General features: G+C 39.4%; 1 long non-coding RNA gene and 1 pseudogene across 4 annotated transcripts in view; both read right to left on the bottom strand.

Annotated features, from left to right (window-relative positions):
• Positions 1-12,515, bottom strand: part of LOC112659633 (uncharacterized) — a 52,289-nt gene extending 39,774 nt beyond the window's left edge. For all 4 annotated transcript variants that reach the window (XR_003136421.3, XR_007413894.1, XR_003136420.3 and 1 more), the window contains exons 1-3: positions 12,417-12,515; positions 12,209-12,290; positions 2,712-2,797 (exon numbers count right to left, since the gene is read on the bottom strand). This is a non-coding gene — a long non-coding RNA (uncharacterized LOC112659633). The remainder of the gene's footprint in view (positions 1-2,711; positions 2,798-12,208; positions 12,291-12,416) is intronic.
• A 13,240-nt stretch (positions 12,516-25,755) lies between these two features.
• LOC112659592 (proline-rich protein 3-like) lies at positions 25,756-26,350 on the bottom strand (annotated as a pseudogene).
• Positions 26,351-27,075: the final 725 nt, after the last annotated feature.

Raw genomic sequence — 27,075 nt, 5'->3', positions numbered from 1 at the left:
AAGGGCTCCTCTCTACATTGACATATTGAAGACAGAGGGCTGCTCCAGCCAGCAAGCAAAATTCCCAAGGAACCCTGATTGGCTTCCTGACCTAAAAGATTGCTGTGGATGTTGAACCACAGTGGCTCGAATACCCACCTTTAGGTATTTAGCAAAGACTGGGCATGTCAGAAGGATGAGGAAGGATGAGTTTTATTAAATCTCATAAGAGATTGGAGGCCATGACAGGATCAAGGAATAGAAATTGAGGATGTAATTTATGGCTATTGTTCTTGTGAGAGGAAAACATCAGATTGTGTTGGCTAGAAAATTAAAAGCTCTCATACTTGGAAAAGTTATCCAAATAGGCAACTGATAATAATATCATCCCCATGTTACAGTCACTTGAAAATGAAATCTGAGTTATAGTCACCCTCAGAATTTGGGGTCTTTGAAGTTAATTGTGGGGCTCATATTCTGAAAATGTGCCAGGTAATATGTTCTTTTCTCCAGTGTCTTTGAAGATTTGGTTTGCTAATCATTTGGTTTTGGTGTCTAAGTCATCAGCAAACATACATGTGAAAAGACAGTATTGTAAAGAATGCAAACACATGGTCAATGACCAAAGCTACTAATACAGCTGCAGAGTGCCAGATTGTGATGTTAGTTGGCATTACTGTTGTGTGGCACATTTAAACTATTTTTTGAAAAGGAGAATTAAGATAGCCCTGAAGTATGGAGAATTTTGGCTGATGTTTGATTTGTATGCATAGATTTTAAATTCATTTCAGAAAACAGAAAGCAATACTAAGATGTAAAAATGTTGGAAATATAAAGTTAAAACTGAACTACAAATTATGCTAAATTTGAGGCCCAGGTTATGTGGATGGTAAATAGGATAAAGGAGACATTCAGGAACCCAAACATGCCCATGAATGACTGGCATGATGCTTCTTAAAAAATGAACGTGAGATGATCATGAAAACCCCACAATGTTTTTTTCTGAAGTTATGTCTATAGTGTCCCATTGTACTTTAAAGTATAGAACTAGCACTGGCTCCTGAAACACATTTTATTAGACAAGTTGTATCTCTTATGTACACTTACATGTATTTATCACATTAAATTCGTGTTTATATTGTTTTTGCATCCCAGAGGTATATTTCAATTATCTATCGCACCTCCAGTTAACTTATGTTGCTCAAATGTCAAAGGTGACCCCGCAATTGTAAATCTCTATGTAGTAACTTCTAGACAAACAAACATACCTCTATATAGTGTGTATTATCAAAACTCATTAATTCGCTTAATAGAAATCAACTGTGATGTCAATTCCATTGCCTTTCCCAGGCTACAGTGCTGATAAGCAATCATCTTTTTCTCATTTCAGAGGAATAAGTTCTATTTTGGAGAAGTTGGAAAGTGGCTTGATGCTTGCTATGTCTATCTCAGCCTATTGATGAGCTAGAAATGTCAGCTAGAAATGCCTGAGGCACTTGCCTGAGTCTGTGTTCCTTGTGGCAAGCCCTACAGACATTTACTGGACCAGAGCTGACATTGGACCAGCCCTTGTGGGTCTAATGATTTCAGGATGCACTTCAGCAGCAGCCATCAGGGAACTTTGAGAGAGCAGGGGTTATTACTCACAGGTCCTACAGGGTACAAAGCATGCCCGAGGACCACACAGTGAGATTGAAGTCAAGGGTAGAGACAGAGGAAGGGAGCTTGGACTTGGGTCCCTGTCTCTCTTAGGGTCAAGAGTTTAGGGTTTTGAGGGTTTGCTCTTTACTAGCAAATTTAAAACATAGGAGCCAGAATTTGGGAGTGAGAAGGAAGAAGTGAGGTCACTCAAGTGGTCAGTTATGTAGTAGGTTATCCAGGGGCCTCAAAAAGGGGAACTTCATGTGTGAGGGTGGTCTGGTTCTTTGTCTAGTTGGTTTACTAGTAGCTGCATCCTATAGCTAGGAGCATGTTGACTCGAAATGGGTATCTTTGAAATGGATACCTTGGCACTCAAAGCTTTCATGTCTGGAAGTTACATTACACTTGATAACAGAGACAAGACTTGTGCCAGCCCTCTTGTGTGGCTACTAAAATCCTCTCCCCTTTTCCCCAGGACTCAACATGTTCAATTTTTTGGTCCTTATTAAAATACAATCCATTTGGAATTTTAAATAAAAATTAAGATCGGAATGTTTTTTTTTTTTAATTAGAGGATGTTAATTTGCAAGTTGATTCATAATAACTGAACATTTTAATTTTAGGTTGAAGTTCAGATATAAACTTGGCAGGAGTAAACCATGGCCCCGGTGGATGATCAATGTAAATAATCATATATGTTACTTTTTGGCATGACCTTTAATGGGAGAGGCAAGGGGTTTATCAAATATCTGAAGAGGAGAAAATTCAATTTAAAAACTAATTCTTAGGAGGTCAGCATTTTCATAAAATCCCCTGTACCTTTTTCTTTATGAGTCTGACTAAGAAGGTATTCTAAATTCATCTATTTTGTGAGGGAAGACTCATCTGTTAAGGTGAACAATGATTTTTCTGCCCACTTCTTTGCCAGTTTTCATAATAGCTGTGGCAAAGAGCCTGCTGGCAGGCAACCCCTAGTTCCATGAATGGGCTTTATTTTTTAATCAGAGAACTTGTGATCCTTGACAGGTAGACTCTAACAGCTTAGTGTTTGATGCATATACTTGAACTAAGCAAGACTGGATTTTACTCACCAAAGGAAAAGAAATACTCTAATCACGGTCCCACTGGGAACTGATGTTCAGAAAACTTTTATGATGTAGAACTGTCACTCACGATTCTGCATGAGGAAAGGGAAATGCATATAGTGTGAACCTAAAAACTGTGAGGGCAGAAAATGCAGGACTCTTTCCTTTATTCTACCCAGTACTGCCAGTACCCAGTGAAACCTGGTTTAATTGATTCAGATGCACAGCCACACTATGGAATATCTGATTTACAGACACTAATGCAATCTAAATTTTTTTCTTTAAGGAGAGAGCCATGTACAAGATTTGTTGGACTTGAACAGCAAACCAATCCCAATATGGACTGAAAAGGCTTTTATGTGCATAAGGGGTAGAAAAGTCTTTGCATATACTAAAATCCATTGGTTTGTATATTTTAAAAGAGTTAATTGCATGGTGTGTGAATTATATCCCTATAAAATTGTTACAAAAAATATTTTCAAAGCAAATTCTCATGCAACCATCTACCAAGTAAAGAAATTGAACATTGATTGTATTTGTTTTCATAGTTGTTGTCTACATCCATCAACTGATACTGGCTTTCCATTTTCTGTAGTCATATGAAACTTTCTTTCAAAGAAATCTTATTTAGTACAACCAGTGAGCAATATGAAGAAAAATACTATGGTAGAATTCCGATAACTGGAGTTTGGGAAACCCAGAGTATGTATAAAGTATCGTTTGGAGTTCATTTGATTTAATCCAACTATTTTCATCTCTTCCTCCATGAAGTTTTTAGTTTCTAGAGTGCCTACCATGCATCAGGCACATGCTAACTTTCTGGAGCTCGCTGTCTAGGAGAGATGGTAGGTGAGACTAAGTACCTTAACTAAATTACAACCTGAGATGCAGGGTCCCCTGTTTTGGAGGAGGTTGTTGGAATTTTTAGAAATATATGACAAAGGGGAAAGGGACTAAAATTATCAGGAAAATAAACATAGATGGAAAACACTTTAAAATATAGGCATACTTGGTTTTATTTCACTTTGCTATATTGTGCTTCAAAACTGCATTTTTAAATTGAATTATTATCATTTTTTACAAATTAAATGCGTGTGGCAACTCTGCATCAAACAAGTCTTTGGCACCACTTTTTCAACAATGCTTGCTCATTTTGTGTCTCGTGTCATATTGTGTATTTCAATGTTTCTCATTATTATTATATTTTTTGTGGTGATGTGTAGTCAGTGATTTTGGAAGTCATTACTATAATTATTTGGGGATGCCATAAACCTCACCCATATAAGACAGTGAACTTAATTGGTAAGTGTTGTGTGTGTTCTGATTGCTCCAATGTCCAGATGTTCACCTGTATCTCTCCCTCTCTTCTGATCCTCCTATTCCCACAGACACAAAAATATTGAAATTAGGCCAATTGATAGCTAAGTGTTCAAGTGAAAGGAAGAGTCACACATCTCTTGCTTTAAGTCAAAAACTATAAAAAATGAGTTTAGGCACGTTGAAATTGAGATAGGCTGAAAGCTAGGCCTCTTGCATCAAATAGGCAAAGAGAAAGTTCTCAAAGGAAATTAAAAATGCCACTTCAGTAAACACACAAATGAAAAGAAAGTTCAAACAGCCTTGTTGCTGAAATGGAGAAAGTCTTAGTGTCTGCATACAAGATCAAACCAACCATAACATTCCCTTAAGCCAAAGCCCAATCAAGAACAAGACCCCAACTCTCTTTAATTCTATGAAGGCTGAGAGGCAAAGGAGCTGCAGAAGAGAAGTTTGAAGCTAGCAGAGGTTGGTTCATGAGGTTAGGAAAGAAGCCTTCTCCATCACATGAAAGTAAGAAGGTAGAGCAGTAAATGGTGATGTAGGAGCTTTATTGGAAGAAAATGCCTTATCTTTATTGGAAGAAGATGTCACATAGGACTTTCATAGCTAGAGAAGAGAAGCCAATGCCTGGCTTCAAAACTTTAAAGGACAGGCTGGCTCTCTGTTAGGGGCTAATGCAGCTGGTGATGTAAGCTGAAGCCAGTACTCATTTACCATTATGAAAATCCTAGGGTCCTTAAAAATTACACAAAATCTACTCTGTGCTCTGTAAATGGAACAGCAAAGTCTGTATAACATCACATATGTTTACAACATAGCTTACTGAATATTTTAAGCCCACTATTGAGGCCTACTGCTCAGAAAAAAAAAAGATCTCTTTCAAAATGTTATTGCTCATTGACAATGCACCTGGTCATCCAACAGCTCTGATGAAGATGCACAGTGAGATTAATATCTTCAGGCTGGCTAACACAATATCCATTCTGTAATCCAGAGATGAAGGAGTCATTTTGACTTTGAAGTCTTTTTTTTTTTTTTTTACTTTGAAGTCTTATTGAAATATATTTCATAAGGTCATAGCTGCTATAAGTAGTGATTCCTTTGAAGGATAGGGACAAAATAAAATGAAAACCTTCTGGAAAGGATTCACAATCTAGATAACATTAAGCACATCCATAATTCATGGGAAGAGATCAAGCTATCACTATTCATAGGAGTTTGGAAGAAGTTGATTTCAACCCTCATGGACTTTGAGGATTCTAGACTTCAGTGGAGGAAGTCACTGCAGATATAGTGGAGACAGCAAGAGAACTAGAGTTTGAAGTAGAGGATGATACTTTATCTCATGATAAAACTTGAATGGATGATAAGTTGCTCTAATAGATGAGCAAAGGAAGTGATTTCTTGAGATGGAATCTACTCCTGGGGAAGATGCCATGAAGATTGTTGAAATGACAACAAAGATTTATTTATTTATTTATTTATTTATTTATTTATTTATTTATTTATTTATTTGGGGGGGTTGGGGTGACTGGGTGATGGGCACTGAGGGGGGCACTTGGCGGTTTGAGCACTGGGTGTTATGCTATATGTTGGCAAATTGAACTCCAATAATTTTTTTAAAATTATTTATTCATGAGAGATACAAACTGAGAGAGTGAGGCAGAGACATAGGCAGAGGGAGAAGCAGGCTCATCTCAAGGAGCCTGATGTGGGACTCAATCCCGGATCCGGAGATCGCAACCTGAGCCGAAGGCAGGCGCCCAACTGCTGAGCCACCCAGGCATCCCAACAAAGAATTTAGAACATAACCTACACTTAATTGATAAAACAGTAGCAGAGTTTGAGAGGATTGAGTCCAATTTTGGAAGAAGCTTTAGTGTGGGTAAAATGCTATCAAACAGCATTGCATGCTACAGAGAAATCATTTGTAAAAGGAAGAATCAATCGACTGGGCAAACTTCATTGTCATAGCCACTGTCACTCCAGCCTTCAGCAACCACCACTCTGATCAGTCCGTAGTCATGTACATGGAGGCAAGACCCTCCACCAGCAAAAACATGACAACTCGCTGAAAGCTCATTTGATGTTTAACATTTTTTAGCAATAAAGGATTTTTAAATTAAGGTATGTATATTGTTTTTTAGACATAATGCTACTGCATACTTCATAGACTATAGTATAGTATAAACATAACTTTTATATGCACTGGGAAACCAGAAAATTCATTTGACTCCTTTTTGTGATACCTGCTTTATTGCTGAGGTCTGGAAACAGACCTGCCAAATCTCCCAGGTATGCATCTATAGTCCGTGCTTTATCAAGCTCTTCTTCCTTCTTCCTTCCCTCTCCCTCTTTCCTTTCTATTTTCAGGAAAGGAAAATAAACCGAGGCGTGTTAAAAATTTTAAGAGTTTATTTGAGCAAAAATCGGTTGAAATCGAGCAGCCCCAAACCAGAAGTGGTAGGGAGAGCTTCCCTGACAGAAGCCAGAGGAAACATTTACATAGAGAAAGTGAGAAATAGGGCAGCCCCAGTGGCCCAGCGGTTTAGCGCTACCTTCAGCCTGGGGTGTGATCCTGGGGATCTGGGATCGAGTCCCGCATCGGGATCCCTGCATGGAGCCTGCTTCTCTCTCTGCCTGTGTCTCTGCCTCCCTCTGTGTGTCTCTCATGAATTAATAAATAAAATCTTTTAAAAAATTAAATTAAAAAAAAAGAAAGTGAGAAAGAAGGAAACGAGATTAACTGGTGGCTATAGCTTAAAGCCTAGTTGGCTGTTTGTAATTGGTTGTCCTTAACATTTTGATTTCATAACCTTGAAACATTTATATACAGGCTTAGATTTTGGTTTGCTTATGTAGGCTACCACAGCATTACAGCCACATCAATTTAATATCTTTCTTGTTTAATTAAACCCTTCTTTTCTTCCTTCCTTCTTCCTCTTCCCCCTTTCTTTCTTTTCAGTAGGATCCATGTGACTTTTAAAAATGTAATCGTTAATAAGATTTTTTTTTTGAGTTTCGAAATAGTGCTTCAAATAAAGTCCACCACCCAAACTACAGTTTAAAAAGTTGTACAAACAAAAATCTGAAGTCAGCAACCATAAAATCTACCTTTTACCACAGCTGGTGAAACCTAAGGATTCTTTGTTGTTAATGTTTCTGGATTCCAGGTTAAAGTTAGCTATTGAGCCTGGAGAGAACCAATGCTTTTATTTTGAGACGTGAAGCCCTGCAGTTCAGAAATCCCTTCCTTCAATATTGAAAAATGGGTATTTTTCTAGACTTAGTAGTTTTATATTTCTGGCTTTACAGGAGTGTCTCCCTGTTCTAGGTGAAATCAGTTACATTCAATGACATTCCCACTACATTGAATGGGATGTTCTTGTACATTTCCAAAAGAGTTGAAATGAGAACAAAGCCAGGTAGCAAATAGTTGTTTGTTTCATTTGGTGTTCTAAAATGACAGCAGCATTTTTAGAGTTCAAATTAAAAATGTAAACAGGACTGGAGATTATGATATACTGTAATGCAAGTAAGCAAGATTTCATCAAGTCAGAGCTCAAATCTGTTTAATCAATCAACAAATATTTATTGCATATTTGCTGAATATTGGGAAATGAGCAAAGTGTTACAGAGCTATGCTCATTTTAATTCCCTGGTTTCTTTTCTTTATTTCCCTATTTCTGTTGCACTTTTTCTACTCCCAGGGGCTCACTGTCATTTTTGGAGCTATATCCAATGCATTAGATTAATTTAAAATTCTCAGTCTTTTTCTACACACGTGCATGCTGTAATTTCTGTCCTTTTATTGTAGATCAGATAACTTCTCCCTCAAACAGGGGCCACTGGGATCCCTGGGTGGCACAGCGGTTTAGCGCCTGCCTTTGGCCCAGGGCGCGATCCTGGAGACCCGGGATCGAATCCTACATTGGGCTCCCGGTGCATGGAGCCTGCTTCTCCCTCTGCCTATGTCTCTGCCTCTCTCCCTCTCTCTCTCTCTCTCTGTATGACTATCATAAATAAATAAAAATTAAAAAAAAAAAACCAGAGGCCACTGAGGTTGCTTCCCTACTGGTAATCTCTGTCCTATTGGACCAGAGATAGTTTTCTCCTTGGGATTCACTTTTGGATGAGGCAAAGGAATGACTAGACTGTAGATAGGTTAGGGCAAACCTGAGTGATGGCTGGGATTAGAGAATGGTAGAGCACTAAACAGGAAAAGTGATCTGGAAAGGCCAAATAAGCAGGCAAGAGTTAGAAATCAAAATGGATAAGCAGAAGAGTCAGCATGAATCAGGCAACAGGCTGAGATCAGAGAGGTAAATTGGTTTCATGGAGTTCTGTCAGCAGATATTATAGATCTGGAGTGCAGCTTTGGAACTCTAGGGTCCTATGAGGATGAATGAGAGAAACCTGGGATTTTATATATCCTTTCCAAATTAGACTGATCTCCAACTCTGTGCCCCAGCCAATCTCATACACATGTCTCTCCATATTTCTTTTATTCTTCTCTTTCATGCATTTATGACTTCTTTTTGAAATTCTATCCAGTTTTCAAAATCCATCTTAATGCTAGCTTTTCCTGATCACGTTGGCCAGAGATATTTTTCTCTTTGAAATTCACATTTGTAAGAGTCAAAGGAATCAGCATTTATTTGAGTGCCTGATATGCAAAATTTTTTATTTGAGCTTTCTTTGTTTAATCCTTCTCAGAACTTCGTATAAAGAAGGTCCCTAATTGAAAGATATGAGGACTGAATCTAGAGACTGATAATACTTTCTGCCTTTTTGAGTCATTATGGCCCATTCATTAGGATTCTGAAATAAATAAAAATATGGGGAAGACTAGAGATATCTTGGCTGGATGTCCTAGGAAAGCTTTTGTGGGCCACGTGATATTCAACCTATTATAGGACTCAGATAATATCTTGGAATAACATGACTGAAGAGAAGGAAGTATTTACTCTAAGTTTATAAGTTAACACATCACAGTAGGGATGCCTGGGTGGCTTAGCAGTTAAGTGTCTGCCTTTGGCTCAGGGCATGATCCTGGGTCCAGGGATCGAGTCCCACATAGGACTTCCTGTGAGGAGCTGCTTCTCCCTCTGCTTGTCTCTGCCTCTCTCTCTCTCTCTGTGTGTCTCATGAATAAATAAATAAAATCTTAAAAAAAATACATCACAGTATTTCCCTGGTGTTCTCCCAGTACTGACTCATTGCGCCTATACATACAATCCAAAGGTATAGCAGGAGACATTCTGAGATATGATCACCTAGTGGGAGAGTTGACAGTGAAGAGGAGGGCCCACAACTGGATACTGAAGTGTCCTCACACCTAGGAGGCATTCCCTTTTGGCAGAGGCTTCTCAGAGATCTACTAAAATGAGAGCAGAAAAGGGGGTTTGTTAGGATAGAGCTTCCTGGTTGCTTTGATAGAAATCCTTTTTAATGAAGTGGAGGACAAGAACTTGATCAGAACAGAAAGATGAGAGCTGTAGAAAGCTTTTCTAAGGAGGGAGGAGAGAAATAGGCCAAAGCTATGGAGAGATGTCTGTCAAGGGACTATTTGTTGAGTTAGGAAACAATACAGCAAAGTTATGATGGAAATAATATGGAAAAGAGCAATAAAATACCCCCTTTTTTAAAGGCAGGAGGTGGATTAAAATTCTTGAGTAAGATGGGGGGAAGATGGAATCCAAGTGTAGTTGACTTTTGATAGGCTCAGGGGCATCTTAGATGGGATCAAGGCTACTGTTCTCATTATATAATAGGAGGAAAATCAGGTGAGTATAGGAACAAACTTTCCAGTGGATTTATTTTATTGTTTCTCTGAAGAATAAGAAATTTGTGGAAGGGAGGAGAAGATATGAAATGGTTAACTCAGATAGTAGGAAGGCAGATTTTCTTGGTAGGTGTGGCAGGATTGCTGGTTAATAGTGAGGACCCATTCAAGAATTGTGGACATCTTTTTAAGGATGACTTGCTATGGGTGATACTCTCCTGAAATATTTAGCTTTGTGGAAATAGTCATATTGTATGTAGAGAGCTGGGATTTTGTAAGATTTTGCTAGATACATACAATGTCAGAAGAGGGGGCAAAGGAGGTATAGCATTTTCAAAGAAGTTTTGAAAGTTCTACACCGTGGACTCTAAGCTGGATAGGAGGGAAGTAAGAACATGGAAGAGTAATGAACACTATCAGTGGACTGGAAGTCCTTGCAGGGAAGAGAAATGCTTGATATCAGGCATATTAACAAATCGTCTGGAGTGCTGGAAGTAACAGAGAGAGTAGGTACTTTATTTTTTTTTTTCTTTATTTTTTTGAGAGTAGGTACTTTAAATTAGGATTTAGAGGTGCTATGATGGCAAGGTCTGAAACAAGTAGATAAAATGTGTAAGGGGTTTTTGGAGAGAAGGAAGTTCAAGGACTGAGAGGCCAGGATATAGGAAATGTGGCCATGTGGATACTGAGATCACTGAGAATGTAGAAAGAGTATGTTAGAGAGAAACACATAGATTCATATGTGGTCCTTCCTGAATAAAGGGAAGTGACTGCAGGGTCAATAGATGACATAATCAAGTGGCTGGTGGTACAGTTGTATGTCGTGGGCTTCAGAGGAGCAAGGAGAGAGGGAAGACAGGTGGCATCTTGGCAGTGGTAGGCAGGTTAGGATAAGACATCTTTAACTCAGGGGTTCATGAGCTACAGGAAGAAAAACAGCCAGCACTTGAGAAAGCCTAGGGGAAACAATCTCTTTGAGGCTTAGCCAACCTGCTCTCAGAGAAAGAAAATGCCAAAGATAAAGGGGGTCTGCGGATAACTGACCATGAACCGCATAAGATACATTTGAGGGTTTAGGTGTTTGAGGAAGGAGACATTGAGGACATATTAGAGCCTATACACATACAGCATGGGGGTAAAAAGCAGACCAAAGATGAATAACTTATAGGTTGATCTAAATAGAAGGTATTGGGAGACAGGACAGTGATCCTGTAGGTCAGGTGGTATGGTGGATTGGCAGAGGGTGAGGTTCTCTTCCATGGGACAAGTTTCCTAGGCAGCCCCTATGGCTGTGATATCCTGGAGGAGGCTGTGATAAGCAATATGAGGACATCTGTGTTTTATGCCTTTCAAAGCCATTCTGCCTAGGGGAGATGGTATGGGTCTTTGACAATGAATAGGGGAAGGGAAACACTGGATTTTTTCCTGCTTCTATGTATATTAGATATGTATATACTAATGTATACCTTTTAGGTTCCCTGGCTTCATCTGTTAGTCATAAGAATGGCATCTTATGTGAAACAACACTGTAGAAATCAGTGTGCTCGGCTCCTAGAGACTTGAGTAGCAAGGACTTCTGTCTTTTTTTGTATCCTGCTTTTCCTTTTAAAGGTCCATGGAAAATAGAGCTTCTTGCATGAAAGATTCTGCTCAGTTGCTCCGTAGTTCTTGGTGGCTAACTTCAATGCTACCAGTGCAAGGGCTCACTTCCTCCAGGTTGACTCTTGGTGCTCTTTATCTGGCCAATGAGTCAGCCTTTTCTGCTTCTGTCCCCACATAGACCCATCCCAAGTGACCTTAAGATTTATAGCAGGAGCTTTGGAGTCCCCTAATATTACGGCTTAGTCTGACTCATGCGGCTGGCCTACTTTCTGGTTATATTCTTTGAGGAGCCCTTATCACACTCTTTTTTCTAGCCTGAAACCCAACTGGGAACTGTATTCCTACTCCCTTCCATGAACCCACAGAACATATGCTAATTAATGCATATGGCTAAGTATCTGTTTTATTGTCCACCAATAATCAATAATCTGTTAAGATAGTCCCGAGTAGTCAATGACAGCTGAGAGACTTGTTACTCTAAAATAGTGGTTCTGAGATCTTTACCTGTTTTGAGTTATCTGGAGAGCTGGTGTATCACAGATTGCTGAATCTACTCTCAAGACTTTTTATTCTGTAGGCCTGACAACTCCTCCTCCTTCTCCTTCTTTTAATCTGTGTATCCTCTACAGTGGAATTCAGAATCAAAGAGCAAGATAAAATCTAAGTTGAAAGGATAGGGGCATCCTTGCATATGTCTGAAAATGTCTACATCAGGGTAAGTAGTGAATGGTTTCAGAGCCTAGGATTTGTGCGAAGGTCAGCCTTTCTCACAGGGAAAGCCATCAGTAGGTCTTACCTGTGGATATATTGATCAATCCTATTTCTTTCCTCTTCACAGATAGATGAGATCGATTATGTTGAAATGAGGGTTTTGCTCACTGGGTAATTTGAGTGAGAACAAATAAGAGCTCTTATTATAACCAATTGAAACAGAAAAAAAGTTTTTTGTCTTAACAAAAGATGGCAATTCTAAAAGGGAGAAGAGAGCTAAGAAAATAATACACCTGTAATCAGAGCCCATTATCACATGTCCCAGAGAAGCAGGAGTCTTGGGGTTAGTGGGGTCATTAGACACAGTGTATAGGTAGCATTCCTAGCTCTTCTTACCTGGAGGAGAAGAAAAATGATCATATCACCCTCATAATTCTTAGAATTCTCATACCTTAAAGATTCTATCATTAGTTCCTTAGGTGCCCAGGTTTAGAATCAAGTTCATCTCTATGTAACGGGTTTTATCATTTAAGAGTATACAGCCTGTCCTGACACCCTTGCCCATCACTGGTCATTAAGCTCCACAAAATTGAGTAGAGAACTTTGTGATTACTGTCAATGTGTTAGGATTCATATTATTCAGCAAGGGATGGGATGAAGTGGAGTAGACAGAACTCTGAAATGAGTTGTAGACAGAGGCCCCATGGGGGTCCTCAAGGACTAGGGGAAGTGGTGGAGAAGGAGGAACAGAAGAGAGAGATGTGTGGGAGGGGAAGGTTCAGGGCTATGAATATATGACTTTGAACTTGCTCTTAGTAAATTCTGCAATTCACAGGGTCTTTTTTCCCCACTATGGAAGTGAATACTGGTGATTTGTTTCAGTGAGTGAATAACAACATAGAATTGCACAGTGAATCGTTAACTCATGAGGGAGAATCCAAACACTTGGGGGAATTTGTTTTTGCAATGCTTCATTCTGTCCCAAGACTTAACTGAGGGGTTAAGTCTAAGGGGTTAACTGAGGGGTTGCTCTCCCTATTCCATTGTCAGTATCAGCATCTCTAGTGCAAATGCAGAATATGGTGAATTGACTTCAATTGATGTTCTCTTTCTCTTTAGGACCTCCTGTTTTCCTCTTCTGATTTCCAAGGGCACTTGTATAGTGATTTTGAGTTTCTGTTACCAAGCCCTGAGTTCAAAAGGCAGAATCAATGTCACCACATTGTAGTCACCAACACAATCCATTTATTTGCAATGCTTAAAAAAGTTCTCCTGAGAACTTAGCATAGTTTGAGTTTTGATAAGTGATTGCCTGGCACATTTGATACCCTAGCTGAGGTTTTCATCTTAGCTAATGTCTTCCTGAGATTTCTTTACAGCCCATTTACTTGGGCAAGGGCTAAAATGTCCTGGGTCTCTAGCCATGTGTTGAGGGTGAATGAATATCGAAATAGAAGGCTAAAAATATGAGTTTATTATTCTTGGTGGTGTTGTTCTCTGTTATAATTCCTCAGGCTATCTATTTAGGAACAAGAAGGAGAGTGGCTTAGATGGTCCCATGATTATCATATCCACCTCTCAGCAATCATAGAAAGCATGGACAGTAATTCTACAATGACATTTGTGCTACAATTTTTCTTTTACCACATATGCTTTTAGGTGGTTATGCTTATAACTTTGTGAATGACTGTTTTGGCCAAGTGATAGATGGGATGTTTTCCATTCAAGGTATGCTATTCATAAGAGGACTAATCACTCTTTATCAAACTTTATGCAAATAAAGCCAAATTAGATTTATTAAGGTGATGAAAAAAAGGAACTTTTTAATGGGTAGCAATGCTGTGCATTATCTAAATGCAATGCAGATGTAATGATGCATTTGAAATGCCGAGAAAATTTAATCAGCATAGAAAAAAAATATAATGAAATGGTTGTTTAAACACTGTAAAGCTAATGTTAGAGTAATTACTTCCCATTGAGCAAGGCGTGGAGCACATTACCCAGGCTCTGTTTGATTAGTCATCCTGCCTGCAACATCTGGCCCTTTGATCCATTTTGATTTTAATATAATTTCTAAACTTCTAAATTTAAGTTTTAGAATGAATGGATAAATAAAACAACTTCTGTAAGGAGACAAAGTTTTTACTAGCTCATGACAGATTAAAACCATGTCCCCAGCTCATTTCTCCTGTTCCCTCCTCACTTATGTTCACCTTTACTTCTTCCTGTGAAAGAGAACACTAAAATCCAGGAGGGTAGACTTCCTTGCTTTTAAGATTAGGTAGCAAATATTTAAAATAATATGTTGGCTTTCTCTGACTGGTCTTTCTCTTGGTGGAAATAAGAGTGGTTTTTAGAACAATTATCTTCTTACCTATTGATAGGAAAGGATTGGAAAGAATGGGTTATAGGAACACATGTCTGCTTCCTCTTTATGAAAGTTAATATTTCTTATTGAAAATGTAGAAAATAGGGGATCCCTGGGTGGCTCAGCGGTTAAGCGCCTGCCTCCAGCCCAGGGCGTTGATCCTGGAGACCCGGGATCGAGTCCCACGTTAGGCTCCCTGCATGGAGCCTGCTTCTCCCTCTGCCTCTCTCATGAATAAATAAATAAAATCTTAAAAAAAAAACAAAATGTAGAAAATATAGGTAATAAACATAAGAAAATAAATATCACCCATAATCATATTTCTCAGAAGCAAACATTATTAATATTTGGGGGAATTTCTTACTAAAAACTGACAGTTAATCTACTCTAGTCTAATAATCTGTATAACTCAGAATTCGCATTGCAGTTAAGGTTGTTGGAGCTGAAGTCTGGTCAACTGGGTCCAAACACTGTTTTGTCTTGGGCAATTTACTTGTGTTCTTACTGCCTCATTTTCCTCACTTATAAAATACAGATAGTAGTAGTAACTGTTTCATAGCATTGTTGTGAAAATTAAATGAGGTAGTTCATATATGCTGTGGATTTAAAACACTGCCAAACAACTAATGAGTGTTTATAAGTGTCAGTTATTACTACTGCTATTATTTTTTTAAAAGATTTTATTTATTTATTCATAGAGACAGAGAGAGAGAGAGAGAGAGAGAGGCAGAGACACAGGCAGAGGGAGGAGCAGGCTCCATGCGGGGAGCCGGAAGTGGGACTCCATCCCGGGTCTCCAGGATTACGCCCTGGGCTGCAGGCAGCGCTAAACCACTGCGCCACCGGGGCTGCCCACTACTGCTATTATTATGAATGTTCTCTGATTATAAGAATTATGTTCTGAAAAAAATAAAAATAAAAAAAAGAATTATGTTCTGGCTTTGAGATTCGAATTCTTATGAGCGGCTTTGTTGGTTAAGCAACTAACTCTTGATTTTGGCTCAAGTCATGATCTTGGGGTCGTGAGATGATGCCCGCTCTGGACATGGAGTCTGTTTAGGATTCTCTCTTCCTCCCCATGGGACCTCTCTCTTGCACACAGGGTCCCTTGCTCTTTCTCTCTCAACAAATTATATTCTGTGTATGTTTTTGTAGTATACCTTTTCTCATTTAGTAATATAGCATCTACCTTTTATATCAATAGATGTTCTTTTATAGGATATTCTTCCTAATGCATACATTGATGGATTTTTGGCTGGTATATAGTTTTTTAAAAATTTTATAAACAATATTTCATTAGAATTCATTTTTAGGAATAAAATTACTGGGCCAAAAGGCAGATAAACTTGATATGTAGAGTAAAATTTCCTTCTCTAAAGATGTGAGCATATCCCTTTCTCTCCTTCCTCCCCAAAATGTAGATACTATTAGCTCCTAGAAAAAAAAATTAACAGTTTAATGGGTGAAAGTGGTATGTTGTGGTTTCTTTGATTTGTATTATTTTTTCCCTGTATACTGGGATTTTTTTTTCTGTCAATTTCCTATTCATATCCTCTGTTCAAATATCTTTTGGAACATAAGGCTTTTAGTTTTTAAATTGTGGGCATTTTTTTTAAGCTGAAGGAGATTACCTTTTTGCCATGTATATTGCAAATATTTCCCCCAGTTTATGGTTTGCTTTGAACCTTGTTATATGGCTTTTATTTGGTTATATAGGTCTTTTAAAAGTTTTATGTAGTCAAATTACTCATTATTTTTGTTTATGGTTTCTAGTTTTGCAGTCAAATTTAGAGACTTTTATCACTAGTCATCCTAGTGAGTATGAAATGGTACCTCATTATGGTTTTGATTTGCATTTTCCTGTTGGCGAATGCCAACTTTACTTTGTCACAGTTCTTTTTATGCCCAAATGCCTGCAGAAAAATCTCTGCTCTTCTTTCCTTGCCTTTTGCTTTGTGTTCTTTATAAACCCTAATATTGATCCAGTCAGATTAGAGCGCAGAAACTGCTCTAGAGATTTCAGTTAGAAAGGATTTAATATATGGTATTAGAGATTTGGAGTCCTGGAGGAGCAGAAGTCAGGGTGCTGCCTTTTGCCTGTTGATTTCAAAGGTTTAGATTGTGGCTAGAATCCAATCAGGAAACTACTCCAGCTATGGTTTCTGTTGCTGCCACAGTTGCCTATCCTACCTGGGAATCCTGAGCTGGCCCCCAAATCTCAAGTCCCCTTGATCCTTTTGGTCAGTAGCAATAGCAGCAGGAAAATGGCTTCTTCCTTATTCTCAGAGTCTTGCAGGTGCACCTGATTGGTAATAACTTAATTGTTTAAGCCCCATATAAACAGGAGAAAGTGTAGAAAGGGATGGGAATCTATGTGAAGTGCTCATAGAGATCATAACCAGCCACTGTTCATTCCTCATGACCTGACTGAAAACAGTGGTTTATGAATACTCATTTTTTTGTTCCCTCATCTCCTGAATTGATAGGATCTTTTGCTATTAGTAGAAGCAATGGGTCTGGGCATTGGTTGAAAGCATAATGGATAGAAATGGGAGTCAAAAAGAACGAAGAAAGGCTAAATTTGCATCAGATTTATGTTGGAAAGAGTGAAGAATTAGTATTGGAAGAAAGGCTTAGCTCAGAGAAATCCCTGAGTTGGGGAAGAAGACCCAAATTGGGCTGAAGTTGAGGAACTATTTGTGGGTGGGCCCAAAAGTAAGACTTGGAGAATGGCTGGTGCAACCATTCTGTACTGAGCGCTACTCATACACACAGGTGTTTGGAAGTATTGTTGAGTATAATGTATAGTGATACCTTTGGCATCTTTCAAGGGGCTGGATTAATTATTTAAATTGCCTTTCTCTGTTTTACGGGTGTCAAATTTAATTTTTTTTAATGTGACACCATTTTTTTGAATGTGGGCCTGGTTGAGAAGGAATCCACCTTTGTTTTGGATTCATTCACGTTTTCTAAGTACTATTAATGAGTGGCTCAATGGTAATGTGAACTGAAATTTTCATGGTTGGGGGAGAAGGCGTCTGATATAAAAATATCAGAAGTTTGAGTGAGAAATATTTGTAGTTAGCTGGATCTCTCTTCTCTCACACCTACAGCAGAGGTTTGGTGGGAACATTCTTCCCCCATAGTATGTATGCACTTAGTTGAGATAGGGAAGGAAATGGGTTAGGAAGGAAGGAGACATTTGTCTTTCATTGGAATAAGTTCAATTATTCCAAATTTAGTGAGAAATTATTCTGTAAATTATATTTAAAGTCTATTTTCTGATATTGAAAATATGTTTAAAGGTATTCATTGTGAAAAAGATTTGACACTCCTAAGAAAGACTTAGGAGAAACATTTTCTCTTAGTAGAATAAAATTACTTAAAATTGAAGGGTCTTGAGAGTACAGTTAATTAGTTTTTAGTATGAGGCCTAGTAAAAAGTGATTTTACCACACCAATAAGCTTCAGAAGAGGCACTTATATTGATTGCATATATACATATATATATTGTATGTATATATCAAGTGGAACAAAAAAGGTAGACTTTGTTTTTCTTTTGGGGAAAAATTCATCATAAGGATGCCAGATTTTTTAACATAGCTTCCTTTTCTTGTTTTAGGTTTTAACTCATGTTGGAGGAGCATTTATTTCTAATCTCAAAGAGAATCCACAGACCCCTTGGAATTTAGAAAAGAGAAGGATTAAATTAGAATAGATTGCAAGGCCGTCATGGTGGAAGCTTTCTTTCCTCTAAGATTTCAGGACAGCACAAAATCATTTCTTTTAACAGATAGATTGAATGTTAGAATCAGAGGCAGTTTCAGAATTTGGGGATTGGAATGGACTTGAGAACTTAACTGGTCTTGTCCTCTAATGTTTCTGATGAGGAAATTTAAGAGTGCACAAGAGTGATGAATTTCCCAACATCATGCAGGTTGAATTTTGCCTGTAGTCTATTGGATCTTCTATGGCACTAAGATCTATGTACTGACAGACTATTATGGAGTTTGGTGGTGTCTCCTTTACATGGAGCTAGAACTGGTGAAACAGTTAAGGCTGGTAGAGCCACTCTGAGCACTCCATGTGATCTAGATGTGTTCACTTTAAAAAAAGACCTAAGTATGTTGCTATCCATGGCTGGGAACAGAGTGAAAATGTATAGAACCCAAGTCAGGGTTGTACCTCAGTATTGTCTCTCTGTAACTTACTGCAGCTGGTAGTAAGTTGACTTATCTTTTAAGGAAAGTAGTTTGCGAGTCAAGATTTTAGAATATAGTAGTCCCCTATTACCCATGATTTTGCTTTCTGCAGTTTCAGTTACCCACGATCAACTGTCATCTAGGAGCAGATGATCCTCTTTCTGATGAATGGTCAAAAGGTCTACAGTAGTAGCCTAATCCTCCATCACAATGCCTGTTTCATTCACCTCACTTCATCTTATCACCTAGGCATTGTATCATTTCACACCATCATAAGAAGAAAGGTGAGTACTGTATGATATTTTGAGGGAGTGAGAGAGCCCTTCTTTCTCATTCATATAACTTTTATTATAATATATTGTAATTGTTCTATTTTATTATTATTATTAATCTCTTACTGTGACTAGTTTATAAATTAAACTTTATCATAGGTATTTACATATAGGAAACAGCATAGCATGTGTAGGGCTCAGTATTCTTCATGGTTTCAGACATGCATTAGGCATCTTGGAGCATATTCCCCGCAGATAAGGGAAATGTAAATACTTGACTGAGTTGTGTGTTTTTAGCTTGGCTCTCAGTTCATAATGTTTAAACTTGAAGATACCTGAATTTTAGAGTTATGTCACCTACAGAGTTTTTGCCCACAAAGTTTTTGTTTACTGGTTTTCTTAGTAGATAAAAGTGGTAGTTGCTAATGTAGAAGAGGGTTTCTTGTGCAAAGATATCTTACCACCTGGTCCATTCCTGGTGTCTGAGTGCTGTCAATAGAGAGCCATTCCTTTGATTTAGGCATGCCTCCATCTGGCCTTTTGTATTTTAAAATGCATATACCGTTGGAAAGGAAAAAGAAAAGTAAAGTGAGTGTGAGCAAACAATTTTCACCCACTTGAGGATTTGCCCAGAATTCTGATGTTTGCAATGACGGCCTTCAGGAATTGCAAGATCCTGAATCATTACTTTTATTCCCTCTCCTCCTATTACTAAAACAAGTTCTATTTCTTAAAATGGATGTTGGGTTTATGTGTACTCTTTTTGTTATTATGTTTCAGAGCATATGTATGTTTCACATGTATTCTTTTACATAACAAAATATTGAATAATAAAATATCTAGGGCAACCCGGGTGGCTCAGTGGTTTAAGCGCCTGCCTTCAGCCCAGGGTGTGATCCTGGAGTCCTGGGATTGAGTCCCATGTTGGGCTCCCTGCATGGAGCCTGCTTCTCCCTCTGCCTGTGTGTGTGTCTCTCTCTCTATCATGAATAAATAAATAAAATCTTAAAAAAAAATAAAATATCTAAAACTTCAGTTATGCAACAAATATTTGAGAATACGGATCATTTGAAATATTTGTGGGATCCCTGGGTGGCGCAGCGGTTTAGCGCCTGCCTTTGGCCCAGGGCGCGATCCTGGAGACCCGGAATCGAGTCCCACGTCGGGCTCCCGGTGCATGGAGCCTGCTTCTCCCTCTGCCTGTGTCTCTGCCTCTCTCTCTCTCTCTCTGTGACTATCATAAATAAATAAAAATTTTAAAAAAATATTTGTGTTTGTCAGTGTTTTAATCAAAGCACTTAAACTATCTTGGGCAAAGTACATAATAGATTGAAAGCCAACACCCGAACAGGAACCATGTTTTTTAAAAATTCTTTTTTGTTTTCAATTGATAATTCTTCCTAAGGTCTAGTCTAGCTAGATACTGTGCTGTCTGACTTTGTTAAAAGAGTCACAGTTATTCTGAGGACTTCTGAAATGCTTGATGAAGGTTTCAGACTAGGTATGTGATTGCTATTGGCTCCACATCCAAACTGGATTGTAAAATTTTCAAACCACAAGAGATCTAATTAAGAGAAATATAATCAATACCTTTTTTTCAGAAGTGCTTTGCATGATATTTAGTGGATGTGTAGGTTTTGATGTGGTAGGAAATGGGCAATGGCAGGAGGCCTGTCATGCTGTGAGTTGGTGAGGCTGTGAGTACTCATTGCCAGGCAAGATTACTTCAGAAGGATGATGTCCAGTTCCACTCCTCATTCATCTATTTTGAATGGATTAACCAAGGATTTGAGTGTTGACTATTGTATTAGTCAGGGTTCATTAGAGAAACAGAATTAATAGGAAATATATTTAAAATAGTAAGTGTGTGTGTGTATGTACAGATAGATATGAGGCAGAGTGGGAGGGGAGAGATTTATGCAGAATTGGCTTGTGTGGTTATGGAAGCTGAGAAGTACTTGCATTTGCTATCTGCAAGCTGGAGACTCAGGAAATCTGCTGGTATAGTTCAGTCTGAGCCTGAAGAACCAGGGAGTCAACGGTGTAAATTCCAGTCCAAGGGCAGAAGAAGATGAGATGAGATGTCTCATTTCAAGCAGTGAGAGAAAAAAAGGGATGAATTCCTCCTCCTCCTGCCTCTTGTTCTGTTTGGACCCTCAGTGGGTTGGATGATGCTCACCCACACTGGGGAGTGCAACCTACTTTATTGAGGCCATCTATTCAAATGCTCGTCTCATCCTGAAACACCCTCACAGACATACCTGGAAATACTGTTTAATCTGGACACTCTGTGGCCAGTGAGGTCGACACATAAAATTAACCATCACATATTTTATGACTGTAGTCTTCCCTGGGACGATTGATATTGGGATTTTCTGTACCTACTGTGTGCTTTCCTATCAAGTAACCTAAGTGAACCTGGCATGAGCGCAAAGTATCATCTAAAATGGTCCCCTAATATTCTTTTACATGAGTGAAACATTTTGTGTCCTTCTGAAACGTGTTCTCATGCTTTATTTTATTGGATCCTCTAACAACCTTGGTAGGTACATGGCTCAGTTTTTCTGATTCGTATTTTATGGATGTTTAAACTGATGTTCAGAGAGATGAAGTGGCTTGCCCAAGATTGCTTGGCTATTCTGTGGCAGAGCTGGATATAGATTACAGGTTAAGTCTTCTGATTCTTCATACGGTTTTCTCTTCCTGTCAGTAGCCATATAATCATGCTGTTGCTGGCTTGACCACTGCAGCATGTGTTCCAGTAAGTGCATTCTTTCAACTTCTAGAAATACCTTCTGACTCTGATGCTTCTCCAGACTTAGATGTTCTACATACTTTCTTGCCTTAATATAATGAACGATGATACAACTCTTTGGAATTTTTGTAAGTGCCTAATGTAGAACCATGGAGAAGTTAGTTTGTGGGAGAAAGTATTCCTCTTGTTCTCTGTTTTATGGCGTTACCGTGCAGGGCCCCTTAAAGTGGATATGGGCTTCTGTAGATAAACTTGGGAATCTCCTAGCAAGGGGAAGACAAGTATTGAAATGCAAACAGTCCATCAAAACCACCTGTTGGGTTTCTGGGTCACCCCAAAAGTCTGAGTTTATACTAATATACTGCATCAGGAAGGAGATATTACCAACAAGGCGTGATCATTTGTATTTGCCTCTCCTCATTCTCCTTTCTTCTTGGCCCTGATATGTTCTTAGGTGGTTTTCTATAGTTTTGTCACCTCTAGGAATGAACTTATCATGGTTTTAGGTTACTGAATGCTAGATGTGTTTGTATGTCTTGAAAGACCCGAACATTACTGTACCTTCTTCAGGCAGCTCTGGTTTGACATGTGCTTAGTCAGTATTATCATAGTTCCTAGATCCTTGCTCTGTCCTACATTTTTTTTTGTTTTTTTGTTTTTAAAGATTTTATTTATTTATTCATGAGAGACACACAAAGAGAGGCAGAGACATAGGCAGAGGGAGAAGCAGGCTCCTCACAAGGAACCTGATAGGGGACTCAACCCAGGACCCCAGGATCACAACCTGAGCCAAAGGCAGATACTCAACCACTGAGCCACTCAGGCATCCCTCTGTCCTACATCATAACTCCAGAACCTCCTTGTTCCTCATGGCTGCCTACTAGGCTGGGCTGGCAGTGACTTTTTTTCCAAGTAGATCGCAGGTTTGCTGAGTTGCTGCTTTACATGTTTCCCTGTGTCTGGTCACCAGCTTGTAGTCATCAATGACAGCCCCCGCAAAGAGCAGCTGCTCAGGTCAGATGCTAGTAAGGTGGAAACAAATAATAATAAGAAAAATGAAACATGTAAAAGGTCATTGAACTGCTCAAAAATGAAACTATTATATAATTACATATTCTGATTTTATTGCTCTTGGTAGAATGGAAATGATAAATGTATGCACACAAAATTAAAACTCAGACAAATTGAGAGAATTCAAACACAGCCTATTCCTACCTCTCCCATTTTTAGGGTGAAAGGCTACTATTCACTTTCAACCTCTAAGCACCCGCCTCAGAGACTCATTTTTGTACTTATGATCATCTCTGTTGTTTTCCCAAAAGTACAGACAAGGTTACTCCACTAACACAGGGAATAGCTGGTAACCCCAAGCCAGTGGTGTTACCTGGGTGTCGGTGAGCCACACAGCACTACCACACCAAAACAGGCAGTGACTACTCCATTCTGGCTGACTGTTGGCTGTTACTCATCCAGGCCTTGTGCTGCCATACCTTCTGGTTTCAGCTCAAATTAGAAATCTGGGTTTTAAATGTTGGTGACTTATCCAAATTAAAACAACAAAACCCCCCAAAATCCTGACAACACCTTGAAAGCAGACCAACCAGAACTCATTGGTTAGCCAAGGCCACTGGTGTGCTGCCTATGTTTTTTTTGTTTTTCACAGACTATAGCCTGACAAATTACCTGAATACTTTCCTGTTTTCCTTCCCCACATGGTTATGTGGCAGTTATTGATTGAAAGTGCCATAGATATCTAACATAGGAGAGCTCTGTATAGCACTCTGACTCTTTCTAGCTTATGCTTTTCTCCTCCTTGCCTCTATGGATAGCCTACTTTTACATTCTAACTTTTTCCTGTTTTACTGCTGGTCTCCCCAGATTCCTCTCCCTTTGCAGGATCACTGTTCCTAGGCCTCAAACCTGGTTGCCATGAGAGCAAAGCTGGGGCATTTCCTGAGTGGCTGGTTTTTCATCTGAGTTGGTTCTTCTCCCCTTCTAGAGCACAGCACCTCTAACTATTCCAGAACTCAGTGCATTTCTCTAGAGTTGTCTCTTGTGTTCACATTTCATTTCTCTAATAAATGGGCCTCTCTCCTGTTTTAATCCATTCTTCCATTTCCTGAGCAAAGCTCTCCCGGCTCATGGTCTAATCATTACAAATGATGAGACACATTATTTGTATTGTACATCTAACATGAGATGTGTGTTTTTATATATTCATCATTTTTACATATGATTAAATTAACAGATTACAACATTTCAACATCGTCAGACAATACCACCATATCTCAACATGTAGGGTAGCTAAGTGTTATTAATGCCATATAAATTATTTTTATTAAATACTGAGCAGGTACAAAGGAATACTACTATATATATGGAAAATATTAAGAGTAACACCATAACACACATACTACTCAGTTTAAGATATGGAATGTTGGGACACCTGAGTGGCTCAGTGGTTGAGCATCTGCCTTCAGCTCAGGTCATGATCCTGGGGTCCTGGGATCGAGTCCTGCATCAGGCTCCCCTGAAGGAAACCTGCCCCTCCCTCTGCCTATGTCGCTGCCTCTCATGAATAAACAAAATCTTAAAAAAAGAGATATGGAATATTTCAGGACTTTTGAAGGTGCTGGCCTTTCAGAGGAAGCTAATAATGCCTAATTTTGAATTGCTATTCTTTTGTTTTGTTTAAATATATAAAAGTTAGTGGTTGAATGTTACAGGTTTTGAATTTTATGTATAAGAAATACCATATGTAGTCCTCTTGACTTGTAGTTTGATGAGTTTTGTTGTTTTTGGAGATTTATCTCTCTCTCTCTCTCTCTCTTTTTTTTTTTTGCTTGTTTCCACTGCATTTATTACTAATATAAAAAATGTTAAAAAGAAAAAAAAATTCATTCTCAGTTCTCCAAGGGCTCTCATCCTTCCCTCTTGCCCACACAAGTCCTGACCCATTTCCTGAGGGCCAGTGCAAAACCGAACTTATTCACTGCCGTTTTCACAGAAAACAACCAGTGCCAAGGATGTAGGGAAGAAGGTTAGATAAGGGCAACAGTACTGTCCAGGTTTCACCCAAGAGTAGGCCAGGTGGAGATTCACAGAATTCAGAGGAAAGGGCTGGTGGCCTCACAAAGACGTACTCTAACTAAAGTGGGCTGGAGAGAAGATTGAATAGCCTATAAGAGGCTTTAGAGGACATTTCATGGGATTGTATCAAACCCAGAAAAACTGACACCAGAAGAATGGGGAGACCAGGGAGGCAGTCTTGTGGAAAGTTTCACAATTCTTCTATGTTGGGAGGTGTGGAAAGTCTAGAGGGCATCAAGAGCCTCACTCATGTTGGTGGAAAAACTTACTCTAGTGTTGGGAAGTCACAATGATGCCACGGACACTGAGAAAGGCTATGTATGAGGGGATGCACAGTTTCACAAAGCACAGTGATTACAGACCAGAGTGGTGGAGATCATGCTACTGATGCAGTATCTACAAAATCCAAAAGCAGGGAGAGTGGCCTTTCAGGGAGTAACTCTGCACCAGTCATCTGTACTTGACCCCAGGTCAACCTGGTGAGTTTCACAGCAACTGGCAACTTTGGGGGTAGGGTTTGTCACATAAAAAGGACTTAAAACAAGCAGCTAGAAGAAGGAAATAATAGGAAACTGCTCCATGGCTCCTAGGAATTGAGGGCAGTACCAAGGGCTGGGTGGACAGATGCACAAGAAACAGGACCAAAGAGGTTTCCTGTCCAGCAGTCAATCAGCAAAGGGGAAGAGGATCCAGGAGACAGTTGAAGAGAGCAAAGGTGGGGTCCTGAAGGTGAGTCTCTGGAGGCTGGATCAGAAGAAAGCCCACATATTGGGCACCAGTGATGAAACACAACTCTGGACCCCAAATGGGGGAGGTGGCAGATGGGGGTGGGTGTCACTGAGGGTGGTGGGTGGAACAGCCTCATAGTAGCCATCAAAGGGCCACAGGGAAAATATGGCCACTAGATCAGAGGGCTCCTTCCAGCCTGGATGGGAAGGCACAATGTCACAGAGGAGGTCCATTGATGCCTGGGTGGTAGAAGGCATAGAGGTCCTCATATTGACAGTGGCCCTTTTTGGCAAAGTGTTGGCAGACAGGGCAGTTGGATTTGTCTTCCATAACTTGGGGGCCATCCTTGGGCAGGCAGGTATTTTTGATAAGAGACCAACCTTTGAGCCTTCGGGGATTTCTCTGCTCTTTGTGAAAGCCTCCTCTGGAGGACCTCCATGGCCTGGTGCAGGAAAACGAGGTTCAGTATTGGCCCCCCACCAGCCACGACCATATGGGCCACACCTGGGGCCCAGGCCTCCCTGAATTGGGCCTCTGCCCCTGGAGGAGGTGGGAGGCTCAGCAATGGTGGAATCATTGGTCCCCTCCATCCTGGAGGACCTCTGTGAAGAGCTGACTTGGGGTCACCAGGCTTTCCATTGGCCATGGTAGGAGGGCCCAGAAGGCTGGGTGGTCCAATGGGACTCCCATCCTCCTCATCTCCAGTCTTCTCCTGCTCTGTCAGTGGGGGCTGCTGCGGTGGTGGTGGCTGATGCTGATTTTGCTTCTTTTGTTTGGGCATCGTGGTTGCTGCAATGGGTGCAGTGGAATTTGGAGGGCAGTCAAGATTTATCTGTATTGATGGGGATACCTATAATTAGTTCCTATTGCTAATATTATTTCTACAGCATTTTATTGATTAAAAATTCTCCAATTTGTCTCCCTAGCTACTGGTATGACTAAAGGGACTGGTTTCCTTTATTCCCCCATTAAAAAAAATGTTATTATGAGTTACTATACAGGTATTTTGCTGTAGCTTGCCAAGAGAAAACTGTATATAGATACTTAGGATTGTGGGATATGTGTATATGTAATACACAAGTATGCAGTAATGCTGAATCGTTTCCCAAAGCAGTCACACAAATTCACACCTCCACCAGCAGTGTGTACATTTCTGTTGCTTTAAATATTGCTAACTTTTGACATTTTTAGACTTTTTAATTTTTACTTATTAGATGGGCTTAAATAGGATTTGTGTGTGTGTATGTGTGTGGTTCTGATTTGCCTTTATTTATTTATTTATTTATTTATTTATTTATTTATTTATTTATTTATAGTGAAGTTCGACTTATCCCATCCGTGCCCACCTCAGTGCCCATCATCCAGCTACCCCATCCCCCCATCCACCTCCCCTTCTGCTACCCTTTATTTCCCAGAGTTAGAAGTCTCTGATGTTTTGTCACCATCTCTAATTTTTCCCACTCATTTTCCCTCCTTTCCCTTATAATTTCTTCCACTATTATATTCCCATTGGCCATTGTGGACATTGGGGTGCAG

Source organism: Canis lupus, chromosome 11 (genome assembly GCF_003254725.2).
Source record: "Canis lupus dingo isolate Sandy chromosome 11, ASM325472v2, whole genome shotgun sequence".
Lineage (NCBI taxonomy): Eukaryota > Metazoa > Chordata > Mammalia > Carnivora > Canidae > Canis > Canis lupus.
Note: the sequence above shows the minus strand (reverse complement) of the source record. Positions and strands in the feature narration are given on the sequence as shown.